The 19,058-nt window shown below is 47.3% G+C and overlaps 1 protein-coding gene across 6 annotated transcripts in view; it reads left to right on the top strand.

Annotated features, from left to right (window-relative positions):
* LOC142566742 (uncharacterized) overlaps positions 1-19,058 on the top strand; it is a 653,003-nt gene that overhangs the window by 499,747 nt on the left and 134,198 nt on the right. For 2 of the 6 annotated variants that reach the window (XM_075677613.1, XM_075677614.1), the window contains one exon: positions 2,782-2,921. The exons of 2 other annotated variants lie outside the window; for them this stretch is intronic. The gene's annotated coding sequence lies outside the window, so the exon portion shown is untranslated. 2 more of the 6 variants (XM_075677612.1, XM_075677615.1) reach the window with 2 other exon arrangements.

Genomic DNA, 19,058 nt, shown 5'->3' with positions numbered 1-19,058 from the left:
CTGGCAGGACTAGCGAACGCGTCGCGTGTGAACATCTCGCGTTCCGGTCGGAAGCCGTTTAGGTGCAGTGGGACACCCTTGTCTGCGCGGGCGACGTCTCGCCTGGAACGTTGGCTGCGAACGTCGTCGCTGGCGACGGCAGACGGGCTCGTTCTCGAACGCACAACACGCGCGCAAGTTGAGAGCCCATCGATCAACAGCCGGTGCCACGAGTGTGACACGACCCTCACAAGTACCGTGCCGTGTTTCCTGCGCAGTATTTCTAGTTCGTTTGTGCTAAATACGATAGTAGAGTTTCTGCCGGAACGAGGAACGTAAAAAAGTTACGTAATGTCATTTGCGGTACCTTTCACCTGGTGGCAAAAAACATGTCTTTCAGCAAGCAACGACTACGACAACAAGCAGTTTCACCTATAGTTATTATTTGCGCGTTTCCGAGACGCCTGCGTCCCGTGATCGGAAGCAGTGTGCGTGTTACTCAAAAAGGACATCATTTCCATCGTGACCGAGATTATTAATATTTCGTAAACACCCGGCAGCAACTGTATCTTTTGCAGTCGTTATTTGGCTTTGATCGTCACTTTGAGCACAATAGCTATATCAGAGAACAGGTGTAGCTGGCACCACCTAGAAGCTCTCCTTAAATAAAGCCAATAATAACCAAAAGAAAAAGGTGAAATGGTGCTGTCGTATTCGTCGTTCAACTTTTGATAGGCTTGTGATCAGACCCAGGCTACCTGCACTGTACACTCGCTGTACACCGTGATTGAAATGGAAACATTCAACATTTCAATGCAATACAATTAAAAAAAGTATGTGTTTTTCTTGGCAGCATTTAATTATCACTAGTGAACGTAAGGTGCGAGAATCACTTATGACTAAAATATTAGTGACAAATTATGCAGATCCCACGTGCTGTGGGGAATCGATGTAAGCGAAGCTTTCCGTGCTGGATGCTTTGATTGACGATAATTAGTGGGGGTGTTGACGGCTAAAGCCTTATTTCTTCAAAGTTTAGGCTAACACGAGAGTGGTGAGTTTATGTTAAACGTTACGTTGCGTGCACCACTGCTGTTTGTCGTCGTAGTGCACAGAACGCACAGGGAGAGGTGTTTGCTTGAGGCGCTGGTGTGCGCCACATTTTATAACCTCTGAGAAGGTTGAGCGTTGCCATTTCCTCACATGAGATATCGCATTGTGGCAGAATATTAAACTTGAATTGGATGATGGGCTATACGCGCCAAAAGCACACTCGGATTATGAGGCAAGCCGTAGTGATAGACTACGGGTAATTTTGATACCATGACGTTCTTTAACATGTCCCAAATCTAAGTGCAGGGGCGTTTTCTGTTTCGCTCCCATCCAAGTGCGGTTGCCGCGATTGGGATCAAATGCACGGCTTCTAGCAATGCCATAGCCGGAAAGCTAACGCGGCGGCCAGAGAAGTGTTGATTTGTCAGTCGACCTCTTCCGTGGTGCGTCCTAGACCCTGCGGTGCGCTTTAATTAATGCGACTCTGCTTCTGACGCCCTGCGTAAGTTATCCACTTGACATATTTGCATGGCGTTTATATTTTAGAAATAGCAGCAACGTACTGTAGTGTACCTTCAACTTAAGCTTATCCTGTTTCCCCGCAACCGCTGTCGTATAGTTGTAGGGTTTCCTTGCCTTCTCAAGTCACCTCCCGCCCCTCTCTTGTACGGTAACTACCTCTTCTCCTCCCTCTCCTTCTTCTCCTCTCTACAGTTCTATCTGCGTACCCTCTGGCCTCGCACGTTAGTAGAAAGGGAAGCGCTGCAGTTTCTGCAATGTTTCTGAGGGCAGTCACGGATAATTACAGTTGTGAAGCGGCTAATTGGCAACGGCCAGGCAGCTTCTGAAGGCATTGTACACATTCGGCGTGGTGGGGGGAAAACGAGTTTTTCCCGTCGCCTTTCCTCTCTTACTCGCCCCCGTCATATATATACACGCTCTGAGCCACCCCCGGACACGGTGTGCGTGACAGCAGCAGCGGTGGGAAAGTCGAAGGAAAAGGCAAAGAAAGCTTTGCTTTAATAGCCAATTAATGTAGCACAAGTTTACGGCAGTAAGGCTCATTCTCTTGAGAGTTGGAAAGGGGATAAAATAATCGTGCTCACGGCCAAGCTAAAGTAACTGGCATTCGCGGATTCTGTCGCAGTCTACCTTTCTGCGGGCAGACAATTCGAGCGCGAATACTTGACAATCAGGTCATGACAGCATAACGAACGGTAAATACAGACACAAATACAGACGGTAAATACGCGTGATCCTCGCGTCCTGAAACTTGGCGTTAAGTGGCGCCTGCGACCGAGGAGCAGCGAGTGCAGCGGAAAGGAGGCGAGCGTTCGCGTGGGGGCGCGCGAGTTTTCTGGCGTTTTCGTTGCGCGGGGGCCGCGCGCGCCGGTGCGGCGATTTCACTTTCACGCCGGCCGCCGCCGGAGCCTGCAGCCGCCCGAGCAGTCGTCGTCGTCGCTCCAGCGCGAAGCAGGTGTGTGCATTTTGCCCACAGGCGAGGGCTCCCGGAAGACTCCTTCTCGGTCGAATCCGTGGGGCGGGATACCGTTAGTGAGAGAGGGCGCAAGAACAAAGCGCAAGTCCATCTTTGCTGGGCCAGAAAGAGAACATGTATGTTGTTGCGCTATTATAAACGGCTACTGGGCTATCTGTGCCTTCTGCTGAAGACGACTGCCTTTTTTTTTTCTTTCGTTCATGAAAGTTCTGGTCTGTTATTGATTAGATTTTCTTTTCCATCTCTGTTAGTCGCCGTGCTTCAGTCGGTGTGACATCGGACGGCGCGCTGGGTGTCGTTGCCTCGGGAGTACGGCTTGCGACCCCATAGCGAAGGCCCTCGGATTACATGCTGTCGTCGCTGCGAACGAAGGAGACGTGGAAAACGTTTCGTAAGTGTTTCACCGCTTTCCTACTTTGCTTCTCGCGTTGTCTGAAAGGCTTTCCTCCTACTTCGTCGGTGATGTGGCGAATGTGTCGATCCAACTGGCTGTCGTAGCACAGCTAAGCGGTCTCCGAATGTTTGCACTGCACTAAAGTGACGCAAGTTCTTTTTGACGGAATACTTTACAGCTTATTTTTTATGTATTTGCAAACATATAAAGGGTGACGCCAACAATATAGAAGGGTTACGGGACCTGGAAAGATTGGTGTATTGTGCGTTTTTGTGCTCTCACCCTGACGACGCTTAGGGTCACGGCGCATAACGCTTGTGTGAGTGTGGGAGGAAAATTGGCGTAGTAATTGTTGTCACCGTCATGTTCATAGTTCTCGTATAAATTATTGGAACTGCCTCTTACGTCGCATGGTTCCTTCTCCAGTGATAACTTGCTCACTACTTCCTTCACGTTCGTCCAATGCAATCAAATGTTGCTGGCTTTGCATGTGAAAGAGCAACCTTGCCGATGTTGTTCACAGTGTCGTGAATGTCCACAACTACATATGCGCCATGTCATATGTAAAATAAATAGATTTTTTCGCGTTCTGTAAAATCTGCTTGCTTGTCATTGCTACTAAAAACAAGTTCTTTAAACGCATTCGTTTTTGACTGCACGCAATGGAATCCAGCGTTGCGCATAAAATCATGAGATCGGCATCGCTCGTGGCGCAGATGGTCTGAAAACGCTATGGATATCGATAGGTAAGCATTATGAGATAAAGTATTATAACGAGTGCGAAATTTGGCCCACTCCTCCGACTGCTACTGGAAGATCAGCTGGAAGCGGCCCCACATGCACTATGCCGGGTGCCTAACAAACAGTTACTCGGCGCGATACCCAATTATTTAGAACTGCTTTTGCGTTTCAACACAGCAAGCAGCCGCAGTAAAATTTTGCTTCTCTTTATTCAAGCAACTGGGAGCACTGCATCCTGCTTAGAATATTCGACCGTCAGACATGATGCGTTTGATATTTAAGCAAACTGAACCTTCCCATTAGGCACTATAGCTGCGAGATGCGCTACCGAAAGAAAGTCAGGTGGCGTGGTTTATATCAGCGGGAAAGATAGGCTTGAGCAAGCAGTAGATCGCAGTGTAATCTTTGTATTTTTAAACATTCACAAAAATAGCTGGCACAAAATAGGACGCAGGAAGGAGTGGCGCGATGCGCTACTATAGACGAAACGCACGATTTAGTACTCTACCGTTTACATTGCGATGAATATATATATATATATATATATATATATATATATATATATATATATATATATATATATTATGTAACAGAACTGCTATAATCAGTGTAATCAGGGGAGAATACTCTTTTCCAACAATATTCAGAGCACCACCGTGAGGTAGAGGCTACATAGCGCTCTCGAGCGAATATTTGCGTGGGAGGGGAATGCCGATGGAGGTTAAAACAACCACCTATACTCGAACATAGCAGCACACCTCTTCAAGAGACAAATATTCCCGTTCACAAGCTGCATTTTGGGGAAAGTTCGCGCTACCATCTAATCAGTCGGCAGTGTCGCGCCATCAGCACAATATTCAAGTTTGTTGCGAGCTTCGCTGTTGAAGGGACGCATGCCTAGAGGTGTTGAGCTTGGTATATAGCGCGTCCCGCAACACTCATTCGTAATAACATCATGAATTCCTCAATATTCAGCATCGGCTGCCGAATCCTACGCACGTGTTTCAAGTAAAATTTAACAAACCTGGAGCCTTCCAGCTAAGGTGGCTGTGTCAGAACTTGTAGACCGCCTTCCAGTTTAAATATTCGCTTATATTTGCACTTTTGGTTCCGTCAAGTTTTTTTACCACCTTGCTTTGGTCTTCTTCCAAGTGTACTAGCACTTTGGACGTATCGTTCCTTTCGTGAAATAAACGACTTGAGAACGCAATTACAGTTCAACGCAGTTAGCTCAAGTTGCAAGAATAGGCTGCCTGCTCTTTCAGGGTAGTGCGATTTCAGAATCAACGATTTTCTTCCTAAATGATGACATCGAACTTTTTTTTGAGAGCGCTTAAAGCGCACTCTGATTCTGTGAACGGTTTTGTTAAACCTGTTTTTGTTTTGGTTGGCTCATAATAAAGTATGCGAAGAGGAAGGAATCTTAAGAGTTATGTCATACTTGCAACACTTCAAGTCGTCCTCCGCCGCTGCGTATTTGCAACCAAACATATGCGTGCTGCAATGCCAGGCGCACATTGTGCAAGGTATACGTGCGTTATATAACACGTACCCTGCAAACACATCTGTTGAATTCATTAACAGGCTCGGGGTCAATAGCCTTCCAGGAATTTCGTGCGCTAGCTGAGGGAAGAATGATATTGCAAATGACCTCCTTTGGAATAATATTCTTCCCCACTGCCTTACAGAAAGTTTCTCTGCTCCCAAGATATTTGCTTCTGTAAATGGCCAGTTGTCCAGTCTATTGAAAGCATACTGGAAAGTCTGACGTTGGTTATGAAAGCGAGAACAGTGGCACAGAAGATGCTTCACAGTTCAATAGCCCAGAAAGCAGTTCGAGCGCTTCTTCACTACGTTAAGAAGTGCTCAAGAGATTTCAGTGTCCGACAATGGACATCCAGCACCTAACTTAGTGCATATGAAAGTGCGGTATAGACTCATGTTTTCTCTCTCTTTCACTCCAAATTCCCCTCCCCACATGTAGGGTAGCAAACTGCACTCAGTATGGTTAACCTTCCTGCCTTTCCTTCTCTCTCTCTCTCTTCTCTGTCGCATCTTTTACGAGCGTTAATTGATTGCGCGAGAACTAGTTGCATTATTGTTCTCTCTACGGCACGCCCATTTCGGCTTGCAAGTTCTCAGCGTCATTGGCATTTGTGTACAATGGTAGAGAAGTTGGAACTAGCATGTACTATATGTATACGACCGGCCGTGGTTGCTCAGTGGCTATGGTGTTGGGCTGCTGAGCACGAGGTCGCGGGATCGGATCGAAAACACCCGTGTGCTTAGATTTAGGCGCACGTTAAAAAACCCTAGGTGGTCAAAATTTCCGGAGTCCTCTACTACGGCGTGCCTCATAATCAGAAAGTGGTTTTGGCACGTAAAACCCCAAATATTATTATATTATAACATGTATACGGCAGGCATTAAGTATGTTTAAGCGCGCCAGGAGGAGAAAAAAAATGTTTTAGCATTTTCCCTGCATTGAGAAGCGTTTCAGTTTATAGGTCACGTCAGTATATGCATATATTCATGCACACAGATTTATTTAGAAACAGGCAGACTTATTATGGAGACAGCTTTATTTCAGAATAGGAATGACTAAGCACATGATGAAGCTGCAAACGACAGTAGAAACCAAATTCAATCACACTAATTTTTTTCGATGTTTAATGCGTGTTTAATGCCTGTACACAACCTTTTTCTTGTTCATTTTTGAACTGCTAATGCGTGACGTTTTCTTTGCCAAATGTGCAGCTGACGTTGCACAATGTTGGGAGGCACATATATGCTGCAGCGCTCAGTGGGGCCAGACCGTATCTAGTCGAGCTGCCACGTGTCTAACCATGTGCGATGACACTTAAGCTTCATAGTGCAAAGCATTCCCTTGTCAACTTGTGGTTTATGTTTTTTCCGGTCAGCTGCGGTGCACACACAACGACGCGACTCCATCTTTGGTCCCTGTAGCAGGCTTCTGTTATAGCTTTCGATACCTCAGAGCAGGCGCTCAGAATCTTCAAGGTCTGAAAGCAGATGCGTTGCATGCATCTGTTCTGAGGCTTCGAAGGTTGAACATGCGTCGAAGATGCGTGAATGGCGTGGAGACGAAGTGGAGACGCCCAATGAGTCACGTTGGCATATGTAGAAATGCTTCGACGGACCCGCTAGCGCAGTCCGTCGAATTGCAAAGCCCGAATGAAATGCAAGCACGAAACACAGCAGACTTCGGTTGGCGATCGTCATTCTTTGCGGCATATACACTTCGGAAACACTGAAGGGCGTGAGACACGCACAGAGAAAGCAACATGAAGAAACATGACGGTGCGCTCACGTCAGTGTTTTCATGCAGTTTCCTTTGCACTCGACAATTTCAGCACGATTTGAGGCTGCTCACACTTACCACAAGCCGCGCACCGGCTTTATGCATTACGCGCGTTGTGTATGTATTTGAAACTACGCATTATGTTCGTGGTTGTCAGTCTTCTTAAAGAAAGGAAGTTGAGAAAGGTTTCAATTATGCTTATTTACTTCTACCTATATCTTCCTTGTTGAGTGTTTTGTTTTTAGCTACAATTAGTAGCCAAACTTGACATTTTGTCAAGAAACAACAACATGCTTGAAGTAGTAAAGGCAAGGCGCAGAAGACCAGGACTCAAGAAGAACACATACGACAGGACCTTCTTATTGAGTTCTGTGTTCTTCTTCTTGAGTCCTGGTCTTCTGCGTCTTGCCTTTACTACTTCAAGCATGAATCAACTAGCCCAAGCAAGAGTTTTACTTAAACAACAACAGCACGCTTTCTGTTTATTGTGCCCGTATATATTATGCGTTGCAATGAGAGAGAGAGAGAGAAAAACAATTTATGCAGATGCCCCTTACTATGGGAATCGAAGTTACGCGAAGCATTTTGCAGGTATCTGGCGATAGCGTCAAACCTACGGCGGTGTGCATCGACCAGCTCCTTAACTCTCGATGACTCCGAACAGGCCCTCATTGTGGAGCTCTGGCATGCTGGTAGTCAGAAAGATCCTGCCCAGCTGCTGGATCATTCAGAACACGTTCGCTTTCCTCTGCGGCCACTAGTACCCCAGTAGTACATCATCCTCGAGCTGCTCAAGAAAAACCTCTGAGGAACGCTGTGTCCGAGTTGACGCATTTCTTGACGAAGGTGCGGTGTTCCGAGAGATTCTTAGTGAGTATCCGGAGACGGTTGGCGTTCACAACGTGGGAAGATTGCTTTTTAATATCTGTTCGCACGGAGGCAACCGCCACCCGGTGTTCAAATGGCCAACGTGCCCGGATCTTACGCACGCCAGCTGGCTGGGTGCTCCCGACAGTCGGACGACGGAGCTCGAACGACGACGACACTGCGACCACGCCAGCAAAGGCAAGCATAGGCATGCACCGAGCTGTTGGTATTGTAATGTTTGGAGCCGGGCATGAAATAGATGGTAGCTGGCCTGTGCCGTCGTCCAACTTATCCACGCTGAAGACGTTGTTGAACGGACAGACTTGTTCTCATCGAGAACGAGGAATATAGAATTTATTTATCGTATCTACATGAGAACGTAACAGTTCATCAGTCTAGCATGAATGATGAACAGTAAGGCAACAGAACTGCTTGTTGGCGTAGTCGGTGCTGGCGAAAAGACATATTTTTTGTCGCAATTGAACACACAGAAAAGGAAGACACATAAAGACAACACTGCTGGCAACTGATTTCATTTGGGCTGGGACCCATGAAAATATGTACACATACACGCATGCGGTGACTGTTCACAGATCTACGTTACCCAGCGGTCAAACAATCTAGTTTTCGATTTATAGAGCACGATGGATGTATCGCTAATGCAATTTCTACCTTTCTTTTTTATATAGTAAGCTTCCATTAGCTCACGTGCTGTTTGAAATCTAATTCTGCCAAGAATCCTAAATCCTAATCTACACATGTAGGCCTTGCAGTGCGCAGACAAATCTGCGACCCCATCTTTCATTAGATTTAGTTCGTGTTGCCTGGCCCCGCCCGTGTTTTTATGTGTCTTCCTTTTATGTGTATTCAATTGCGGCAAAAAATATGTCTTTTAGCACACTGAGGAGCCGCCAACGGCTCCTTAAATACACTCTGTCCTCCCTAGATCCCTAGGTGAGGGAAAAACGGCAGTTCACCGTCGACCAATTCGGAGCGTCCAGTCATCGGGGAGGGTTTACGCACTCACTTCCGCACAGGTTAAACTGACCACGCCGAGGTGAGTGGGTTCTCGCAGACACAGGTCTTGACACGAGCAGGCGCCTCTTTATCCCAGAGTTGACCCTGCAGTCAGTGGCCGCCGCGTCTGTCCATTGACTGACGACTTTTAAGCTGCGTGAGACGGCCCCGCAACATACCATTCAGGAGCTCGTCTGCTCCAAACAGACCGTTACGATGTCGGCGTACGCACTGACAATACTTGCTCCACCGACTGCGTCTAGCCATGGTGGCGCCGTTAAGCTTGTGACTGACGTATTGTCTTTTCTAAACGAGTCGCCGCCGCACCCATGGGGCCGCCTTTCCAACGGTCACTTCCCCGAAAATCGCCAGCCCCCGCCGGCCGTTCGTAACAGTAGGCACCGTCAGTCCCGCGGGCGCAGGAGGCTAGATAATTAGACAGACACACTCAAAACGCCCCAAGTTCGTGAAGAATGCTTCGCAGTAAAAAAAGTCGCAGTTTTGCCGGAAAGGCGAAGCATCGATTGCGATAGCAAATTAGTGCCAAATTAAAATACGAAGTAAGGATAGCAGCTTTGTCGGCCATATCAACTCGCAAACATAGGCATACTAACTAAACTAACAAGTATGGGGTCACGCGCGCACAAGCTAACATGAACACATCTCACTCGATGACCGCGGAAACTCGCTGTCGAAACTCGGGGGGAAGCACGGCAACTGCAGCGAGCGAATTGACCTTCGTGCAGTGTCTCGCATCAACACCAACTCAGCCGGGAAAACAGCGCGCGGCGGACTCTGTCCCCGTCGCAGATGGCGCGCGGCTGCCAGGCTGCGTATTTACAATTGCTAGTAGGTAGAGCGGCGCGTGGCACTTCCGGAGACGATGGCCTTTGCGCGCATGCGCGAGTAAGAGCGAGTACTAGAAAGGAAATGTGGGGACTTTTGCTCCTTGAGTATACGAATCTGCCTAGGCACTACGTAGGGATTTATTGGCGCGCGTTGTATGCGCTTGTGCCTAGGCGTGCCGCCAGAAGTCGCGGGGCGCGGTAGTGCTGAAGTTAGCATCGCAAGTTGGCGGCTCGACGCAATTATATTTATTAAATCATGTTTTTACCAATTAAAACAACGTGTCATTATTTCGAATTATAGGCGGCGCCTCCTGGACATTAAAGCGGCAACGGGGACATCAAAGCTAGAACCGGACTGGTCAGTGACTTGTGGGTCGCAGAGGCCTGCGCGTGCCTGGGGAGTATAAGATAGGCCGTCCGCTATCGCGGACGGCCTCCGCGGCCCCAACCCAAGGGCCGCCCTGCTTCTAGCTTTGATCCCCCCGCTACCACTTGGGTGCCCCGGAGATCGTGCGCCGCCTGCTTTAATATAAACTCAGGTGCTCTCCTGAGGCCTCCGTTTGCCGGTTACATGTGCCCTCCTGAAGCAGTGCTTGTAAAAAAAAATGCAATGTATCGTCGCGACTTAGCAAGCGACCCGCGACTTGTACAACACCAGTCAGAACCTTGCCCCTTCAGACACAGTGATCACCAAATGGGGCGTCCGTGCCCACTGCTTCAACGCGCAGGCAGCCAGCGGCGGAGCGTAAGCAAAATGTATCGCACTCCGCAATGCCGGCACGACTAGAGACAAACGCACGCTACACGCGCAAAGAAACTTCTCCACCGTTGTGCCTAGGCAGAGTCGCATGTTCAAGGAGCAGAGGCCCCCAGATTTTCTCTCTCGCACCCGCTCTTATTCGCGCCTGCGCAGAAACGTCGAGCGCCGTCAAAAGCGCCATGCCCCGCTGTACCTACTAGCGATTGTAAAAACGCTACCCGCCTACCTTTCCCCCGAAGCCTTGCGCGTGACGAACGACGGCGCGCTTTCCTCCGCTGCGTGCGCGAGGTCGAGCCGCGGTCGCCGGCGCACAGTCGCACGTGCGGCGACGACCTCGTCGCCGTCGGACGGAACGGCGACGGCAGGAGTGTCCGTATAATTGATGTTGCAATAAAAACGAGAGATACTTCCTCACACTACAAAGATTGCTACTGTACACTGGGAGAATGGTGGAGGGGGAGTTAGAAAGCGAAGGAAGCAGGCACGTACCCAGGAATTTTTGTCGGGGGGCCCAACCCAAGGCAACTTCTATGCTAATGAGGGTGGGGTACTTTACTAGTACAAAAATGTGAATAACGTCCACCATTCGCCTATAACCCATAAAAGAGAAATCAAATAAGGTGTATTTTACAGGTACGCCTTTGCGATACGCCTCTCCTTGACATGGCAAACAAGGAACTACGTCAAATGGACTCGCGCAGGAAAGAAGCGCAGGAAAAACACTGCCAAGAACAAGTACAGAAGCCAAAGTGTAAAATAAAGATGGCTTTAGTAGAATACAACTTAAAACAAACAGCAGTTGGCAACCAAAGCACACAAACCGCGCGGAGTTGTGTTACTTCGCCAGCCAATCACAGAAGCAAACAAAGTCCTCTTTATGCCGCCTTTCAAAATAGCGTCGTACTTGATACCTCAGGAGCGTCTGCTGTTATTGAAGAGTTTTCATCGGCGGAAGCAATGAGGTTTGCAACAGACATGGGCAAAGATTATGGAGTCTGAGCACTCTTCAAAAGTCTGCGGTGCCCTTCATTTCACTGCTGAACCCCTTTTACTCATGAAACTTCACTGCCAACTGAGGTAAAACTTGACAATAAATAGTTGCAGCAAAGCAAGCATGTTATATCAGTTCAATAAAGAACTAAGCTTTGGCCATTCCACTGTTGTAGGCGAGACAAAAGGTTTAAAATTACGCGCTAATAATGTTATTTTTGTGGTTACCGCCTTATTTGTTAACAGGAAAAATGTTAAGTACGAGTTATTTGCAGCATCGGGGAGGAACAGGGGCTGATGGTTATGAGGGCGTGCGCGGGGCTTCACTGCAGACCTAAGTTGTATCTGACTATAGCAGAGTTTTTTTAATTAGCTCTGGAAGAATTATAGAGAAATATATATTTGCTGAGCAATCAGCTTTTTGGATCCCTCGTTTATGCACTACCAAGTGCCACAACCGACTCGTATTGTTATTTGGAGAGTTACGTAACGATGCGTGGCTGCCAGTCCCGTACAACCGCGTAGGGCGCAGGACGCTGCGATTCTAGACGTACTACGCCCACCACGGAAGGTTAGGAAAACACCTACATAAGCATGGCAGAGAAGTGGCTACGTCAGGCGGCTCGAATCATAACTGCAGAAGCGTCATTCAGAACACACGGAACTGTTCTCCATTTGCTCTTTCCGTTCTACTTCCTTTTTAAATAAAAACATGTTGATCCATAAATATTTTCATAAAAACGGTTAAATTTGTGAATTTTCGCTTTTCTTTCCTGTTTGGCTGTTGCCTTGGCTCTCTGCCTTAGTATATCGCCTCATTTCTCAACTCCTTGCGATCTTGCTTCCAGTTGGCAATTTTGCACGTAAAGAGCTCTACAATTAGGGAAAACCCAGACGAGTTAACGCATGAAAGTCATATTGGCAATGAGTTTAAGGGGTATTGCAGGGTCTGATGATGGACACTGTCTCGTATTTTATTTTCCACCTTATCTAACCCATATCGTGAGTACGTGGTTCTGAGAATCTGTCAGCGTCGCGGTGAGCCTTTATTCAAGGAAATAATGAAGCAAAAGGAAAAGTTAAACGCAATTGGCATTTTCTGCGACCGCAACTCGTTCCACGTGCATACAAACCAGCTGACCACAAACTGAATCCCTTTCCTGTTCCCTGGATAAGTCTAAAACAAAGAAGGTTGAACTGACGAAGCAGCAGCGACGCGCGTCACCGTTGCAATAGACGGTGACAACTGAATGCATCTCGAGTTAATCGCGTGTGCACCGAATCGATGAGGAAACTGGCCTTCAGACCGCAGGAGATGCCGATAATTACCGCCATCCAAAACGAATAAAAAAGGCACCAAAATGTTGACCGCCGAATAGCTGTCAAGTTTCAACATTGATTTGGCGGCGCTTTATGAATGTGTGTGAGAAATGGCGGCGTGGGCGGGGCGGGGGCGGGGGGGGGGGTATGCGTCTTACTTCCGGGGGGAGGCTCCTTGGGTACGTGCCTGGAAGAAAGTACAGAGAGAGAGAGAGAGAGAACACAGACATATGATTATAGTGGGTCACAATCACTGCACACTATCACACCACAGGACCGCACTAATTTAGGCTAAAAGTGTGAGTGCAGGGCAATTGTACTTAAAATAGTGGGCAATTCTTTCGTCGCCCTCTGCTGCGATGGCCTGTGAGGTTGCCATACCAAAACGTTTTTCCACTGAAAGTAGTCGATCATAGTGAGTTAGAACACATGCGACCGATCGTTTCTACACAATGTAACCGAGACGCTCGCAGAGAACGCAGAACGTGTCGAAGGGTCTGCTGGCGGCCACAGTGATCACACCTACCGTTGTATGCCATGCTGAACACAATAGCACAAGACTTTATCAAGGACACTTCTAGCTGTAGCCGACAATACATGGTGCGAAACTTGCTTTTGAATCGCTGTTCGTATTGAGGCAACCGGCAGAGTCTGACTGGGATGCGAAGCCAGAGTGAAGACTCCAGGTGGCGCATCCAGTTGTTTCGGTCCACAAGGAGAACGTGATTTCTTGTGCAATCACTTAGTGTTTTTCTTTAGTATAAGTACAAACAAGCCCAACAGTCAGTAGTGTTCAGGAGTGCATAACTGTAAGCGCGCGGTAAGGTCAGGTTACGCAAACCTACCTGTTTATATTAGGAAAGTGAACCCAATATGCCGCCCTACATAATTGAATTAAACTATTCGTGCAGTTTCACTTTCTTCATAAGCTGCCATTGGGCCACTCCGGGCCCCCGCTGCGCCAGATAAGCGAGAAACTCATTTGCAGTGCCGGTGAAACCGCGGTTATGGAACAGCACTTGAAGTAGTAGCTTGATAGGCCTGACTGAGAAGGCTGTAATTACGAGAATTGTGCGTGAGTGTGTGATCTTGGTGCCGAACTCTTCCTTGAAGCGTTACACCCTTGATACGCGTGCGTCACTTTTCTGCAAATAATCCGTGATGCCCGTAATGAAACGGAGCAATGTGTATAGATTTTGGCATTGGGCCCTATATAGATGTCTCTTCGACAAGCGGTCTCTCGGTGCGTACGCGCGATACGCGCGTATAAAAGCAGACATAGCAGACTACGCGCTTCTTGCCCAAGGAGCGCATGTAGAAACTGCAAAGGGGGAAGAAATGTCGACGGAGGCGCGCACCACGTTCGCCTTTCGGGTCGCGCGGCTACACGGAATCCGCCGCATTGCTTACTAGGCGGGCTCAGCGCTTCTGTGGGCAGGGGCGCCCGAGAAAGATGAACGACGCACTACGCCTGATGGAACAGTGGGAGCGCACATTTAATTAGCGCCCACTTCCGACCGCCTTCCATTTGCGCGAGCGGCACTGCCGGCGGCGATACGCGGGCGCCTGGGGCGCCCTCGAGCGACCTCTGTCGAAACGCTCCGCGCGCGCACCGACGCAGTCAGGCACATGCGGAGGCCGTCCGGATAAGATCGTAAGGCCGGCCGCGCTACGAAAGAGGTCGAGCGTAGCGGGCTGCACGCACACGCAAGGCCTTCCATAACTGTGCGCAGAAACGACGGAGAGGCGGGTTAACCTGGCGCACGTTTGCGTGATCGAATCGGGGAGATCGTCTTCTTGGCAAGAACACAAGTCGTCCCTGTTTTCTACTACATGCGGCTGCTTCTCAGATACGTGGTGCTTGTCGCCGCGATGAATGTGCTCATTGCGCTGGCAACAGTATCTTACGTTTGTAGTCCACTTTTGTGCGTTTTGTGAGCGAGCTTCCTCTAGCGCTTTGCCTTGCGCGTTCGTGCGAGACTTGGGCTGGAAATATTTCGCAGCGTTGCGCCTTTTATATCGCTTTGTAATCCATGCACCGTTGCTGCTTCTTTCTTTTTTCATTCCTTCTGTTTGGAAGTACCACACTGTTGGCCTATAAAAGATGCGCACAAGTGCTCACACGAACCAAGAATATATTACACCAATAAGGTCTTGCAGTTAGGCTCACATTCTATTCCTCATATATTCTGACCACTCGCAACAACAGCCCCATCGATTACAGCGAGAAATTTTCAATCATTATGAGCAGCAAGAGGTAATTGTAAGAAGAAAGCGAGTTTTAGACACTGAAATCATGAAAGAGTAGGTGGAAAAGTGGATAGCCGCAAAATATATCCACAGAGCATACTTGCGGCTTATCTGACGACGATGATAACGACGACGAACATATGCGGCAAATAAGCTAGCGATGGCATTTTGCTCTGACAAAAGTAGTAGTATATTTCACTGTACGTATCTGGTGCGTCACAACGCGTCACAACGAAAGTTAACTTTCCTTTAAAATTCACTGAAACATCCTAACATGCGAAAATTGTCATGGATTTAGTTATCCACTTTTTTTTTCATAACGATACGATCATTCCGAATTTAAATTTTAATGATGAAGCGTTCTCCTTAAGATCTACATAACAAGGATGAGGGGGGTTCCACGACGTTCCAAGTCTCTAAGCGAGATTCTCACGACTTCGCATGCAGTTCGTGGAACGAATTGAGTCGTTGCATTTAAGCCGAAACAATGATGTTTGTTAAAGCAGCGCTGCAGCTTCCGGCATCGCACGGTAGAAGTCCTGTAGAAAGGTGCACCAAAAAATAAAAAAAGGGGGGGGGGGTAGCTCTGTGTCAACAACAACAACAAGAGAGAAAGAAAGAGAGAAGCTATGCAACGTCTGTCGTACAGGGAGGAGTCGAAGAGTGCTGCAACTGCGCTGCTCCCTTCAATTCATCTTTCACGAATGAATTTAGAGCAGCAAAGAACTATACGAAGCCAAGCCGCGCTACAAAGGTGGAAGTGTGAACACCGCTCCCCTGTTGTTGAACACTTTCATTTGTCAACTCCTGCTGCGAAACCTTGAACCTATAGTATGACAGAGCGATAACTTTAAAAAAATGTATAACGAACATGTGAGAATTCCAGTGAGAGCTTTGTGGCTAGGTAACTTTCTCTCCATTCTCTTCCTTGTTGCTATTCTTTGCAATCCTGGACGCGCGTACCAAACGCCCCTTCTCGAAAAGCAAGGCGCGCTTGTAGATACGGGATGGAAAAGCAAATGGCGCGTAGTGGATGATTTGGGGTGGTGTTTACACTTTCCCCGCGGGGGCTTTCGGCGAACTTTTGCAGCGCACCCTAGGTGTTTTTAGTGTCTCTTCACAAAGTTGCACGGACGCTGCGGCTCCGTGTTGGCGGTAAGAGGAGAAAAAGTGAACGGCTACAAATGGAAGAGGAGGAGACGGACGAGGTGCCGAAAAGTTTTTTTTTTCCCGTCAGTAGACCCCCCCCCCCCCCTCAAACCCGTTCTCCTTAGCCGTGAAACTCACGACGGAATAATTACGGTCGCACGGCGTGTTTTTCTTCTCCGCCATCATCCGTCTCCTTCAGCTTGCCGCTTTCCCGACGAGACCCCTTTGGTCCGATAACTCTGGGCAAACCAACACCCGTTTCCTTGCAGCCGACATTCCGCGGGACTCTCCTGCACTACATGTTGTGAAAGGGTTACCGCGAGGCCAGCCCGCTGTGGCATTCCTAATACCGCTACTGTCTTCGCGATGTATGATGAGTGGTGCTCTGGGGCCGCCGAGAGTGAATCATCGTTGAGCACATGTTGCTCGTTTCAGGCAAGCAGTTTGAATTTTTGTTTTCTTTTCATTGGTACTCTTGCTTTCTCTAATTTTGTTGCCCAGCCGCCTCCCGCTTTATTTGGTTTATCTTTGACGCCACTCGAGCATGCTCTAGCAAAGGGGAAAAAGAAGACAGGAAGTTGGTGCTCATTCATTTCTCCCGTAACCTGCTGTGGCGGTGGCGGCAGTTTTCATTGCATAAACAAGTGCGACCAGCGGCGGGTGGTCGCACTCACCGCACTTGGTTTTGGCCTGCCGCACCAGTTCGCTCCTGCTGTTCAACCATGCGATAGGTAGTAATGTTTACCCAAATACACTGAAAGTGTCAAAGGTTATCCCTGTGTACAAAACTGATGATCCGAACGATACGAGTAGTTATAGACCTGCTTCAATTCTTAGTGTAGTTAACACACTATTCGAAAAGCTCATTGTACTGCAGTTAAATGCATTTCTTGTAAGCCATAATGTTATCTGCCTGCAGCAGCATGTCTTTGTTGCAGGTAGATCTACATCAACCGCAGTTTTAACACTTTCGCAATCGCTTAACTCTGCTCTTAACAAGAATAACATTGCTGTGGCAATCTTTCTTGATATAAGAAAGGCGTTCGATACGATCTGTCACTCCATACTGTTAGTAAAACTGGAATCTTATGGTATCGTTGCAAACGCGCTTCAATTCATCCACAGCTACTTTAAGGCACGAAGGCAACAAGTGGTAATTAACAAACATCATTCTGCTTTCACCGATATTGTATGCGGTGTACCGCAAGGCTCGGTTTTAGGCCCTATTCTGTTTTCATCATACATAAATGATTTACCGGGTGCACTTAACCTGTCAAAAGTTTTGATGTACGCTGACGATACCGCCTTAGTTTACTCAGGGGACTCCCTCTCGTCATTACAAGACACTATATCTGGTGAACTTCTATAAGTAGCGGAATGGTTTTCAGAAAATAGACTAGCCCTAAATACTGATAAAACTAAGTATATCATATTTCACTCTAACAGGAAAGTACTAAACTACAGTGAGTTCACTTTGACTCTAGCGAACGGAACTCAGGATTGTGTTGATTCATTTAAAAATTTCGGTGTTACATTAGACAGTCACTTGCACTGGAGAGAACAAATTAGCGTTCTCTGTAGAAAACTCGCTTTCAGCTGTTACACACTGGCCCGTGCCCGGCAATATTTTCCTCGTACTTTGCTTCGTTGCATGTACTTTTCTTTGTTTCATACCCACATGAGCTATGGTTGTGAAATATGGGGCCTAACATATAAATCTTACTTAACACCTATAGTGCAGTTGCAAAAACGCGCCCTAAGAATAATAACATTTTCCTCCGTTCATCACCCAGATAGCGTTATGTTTACTGACATTCGTATTCTTTCTTTCACGGCGTTAAGAAATTATAAAATCACTTGTTTAGTTCACAAAATACTCAACACCAACTATCCCTTATCCCGCACCATATTTAACTTCCCACGTGCAAACACCAGGCAAGCAACTAACTTTAACTTAAACCTTCCTTATTGCAGCAATGTATACGGTGAACAATTAATAGAGTTCTTTGGCGCTATAACTTGGAACACTGTGCGTGTGGAAATAAAAGTAACCAGAAATTTTGATCTTGTATGTAAACGCTTCTTCTTGTCTAGCCAAACGTAATAGCTCTTCCTTAAAAAAAAGTAAAATTCATGTAAAAAACGTTCTTACTCATTGAGCAGTTATGTATTTGGTTGACCTGTATATGTACCTTTGTGTATTGGACCAGCTACTAGCCACATAGGCTATTGGTCCAACTATTTTTGTACGCATTACTTGACTTGTTTAAATAAAACTCACTTTTTGATTGATTGATTGATTGATTGATTGATTGATTGATTGATTGATTGATTGATTGCGCGTAGTGACAAGTAGTCGCCGTAGGGCATTATCTTCGCTGTAACTTACAAAAACCGTATGATTAGGTTGGACCTAACGCGCTCACCCGATCGAGTCATTTAATTTTTTCTCCGCTGTGTGAACGACATCTCAGTTATGGAAACAAGCACTAAATCTAGTGCGCTCCCTTCTGATATGTTGCCGATGTTGATGAATCGTGACAAAGTCAAACTTTTTTCTTTTTTTTCTCGGCCACCTCCCCCTGGTAGCTATTGCGAAGTCTCCTGCAATCCATGTTCCCGTGTTCGAAAGCAGAGCTGTTTCAATTACGCACGACTATTTCCTGCTCATAAACAAATCATCAAACAAAAAAACAAAAACAAATCCATCATTACTGTTGTCCAACTTCTTAGAACATGCCTGTATAGAGGTACGTGTGCTTGCTGTTCTTTTATTAACGAATGAATGCGCACATCATATGGCACTTTGATGTGGCACCGGCTGCTTGACCCATAAGAGTAATTCATCAATACGCGCGCTGACGGGGAAC

This window comes from Dermacentor variabilis, unplaced genomic scaffold, assembly GCF_050947875.1.
Source record: "Dermacentor variabilis isolate Ectoservices unplaced genomic scaffold, ASM5094787v1 scaffold_13, whole genome shotgun sequence".
In the NCBI taxonomy this organism is placed as follows: Eukaryota; Metazoa; Arthropoda; class Arachnida; order Ixodida; family Ixodidae; genus Dermacentor; species Dermacentor variabilis.
Note: the sequence above shows the minus strand (reverse complement) of the source record. Positions and strands in the feature narration are given on the sequence as shown.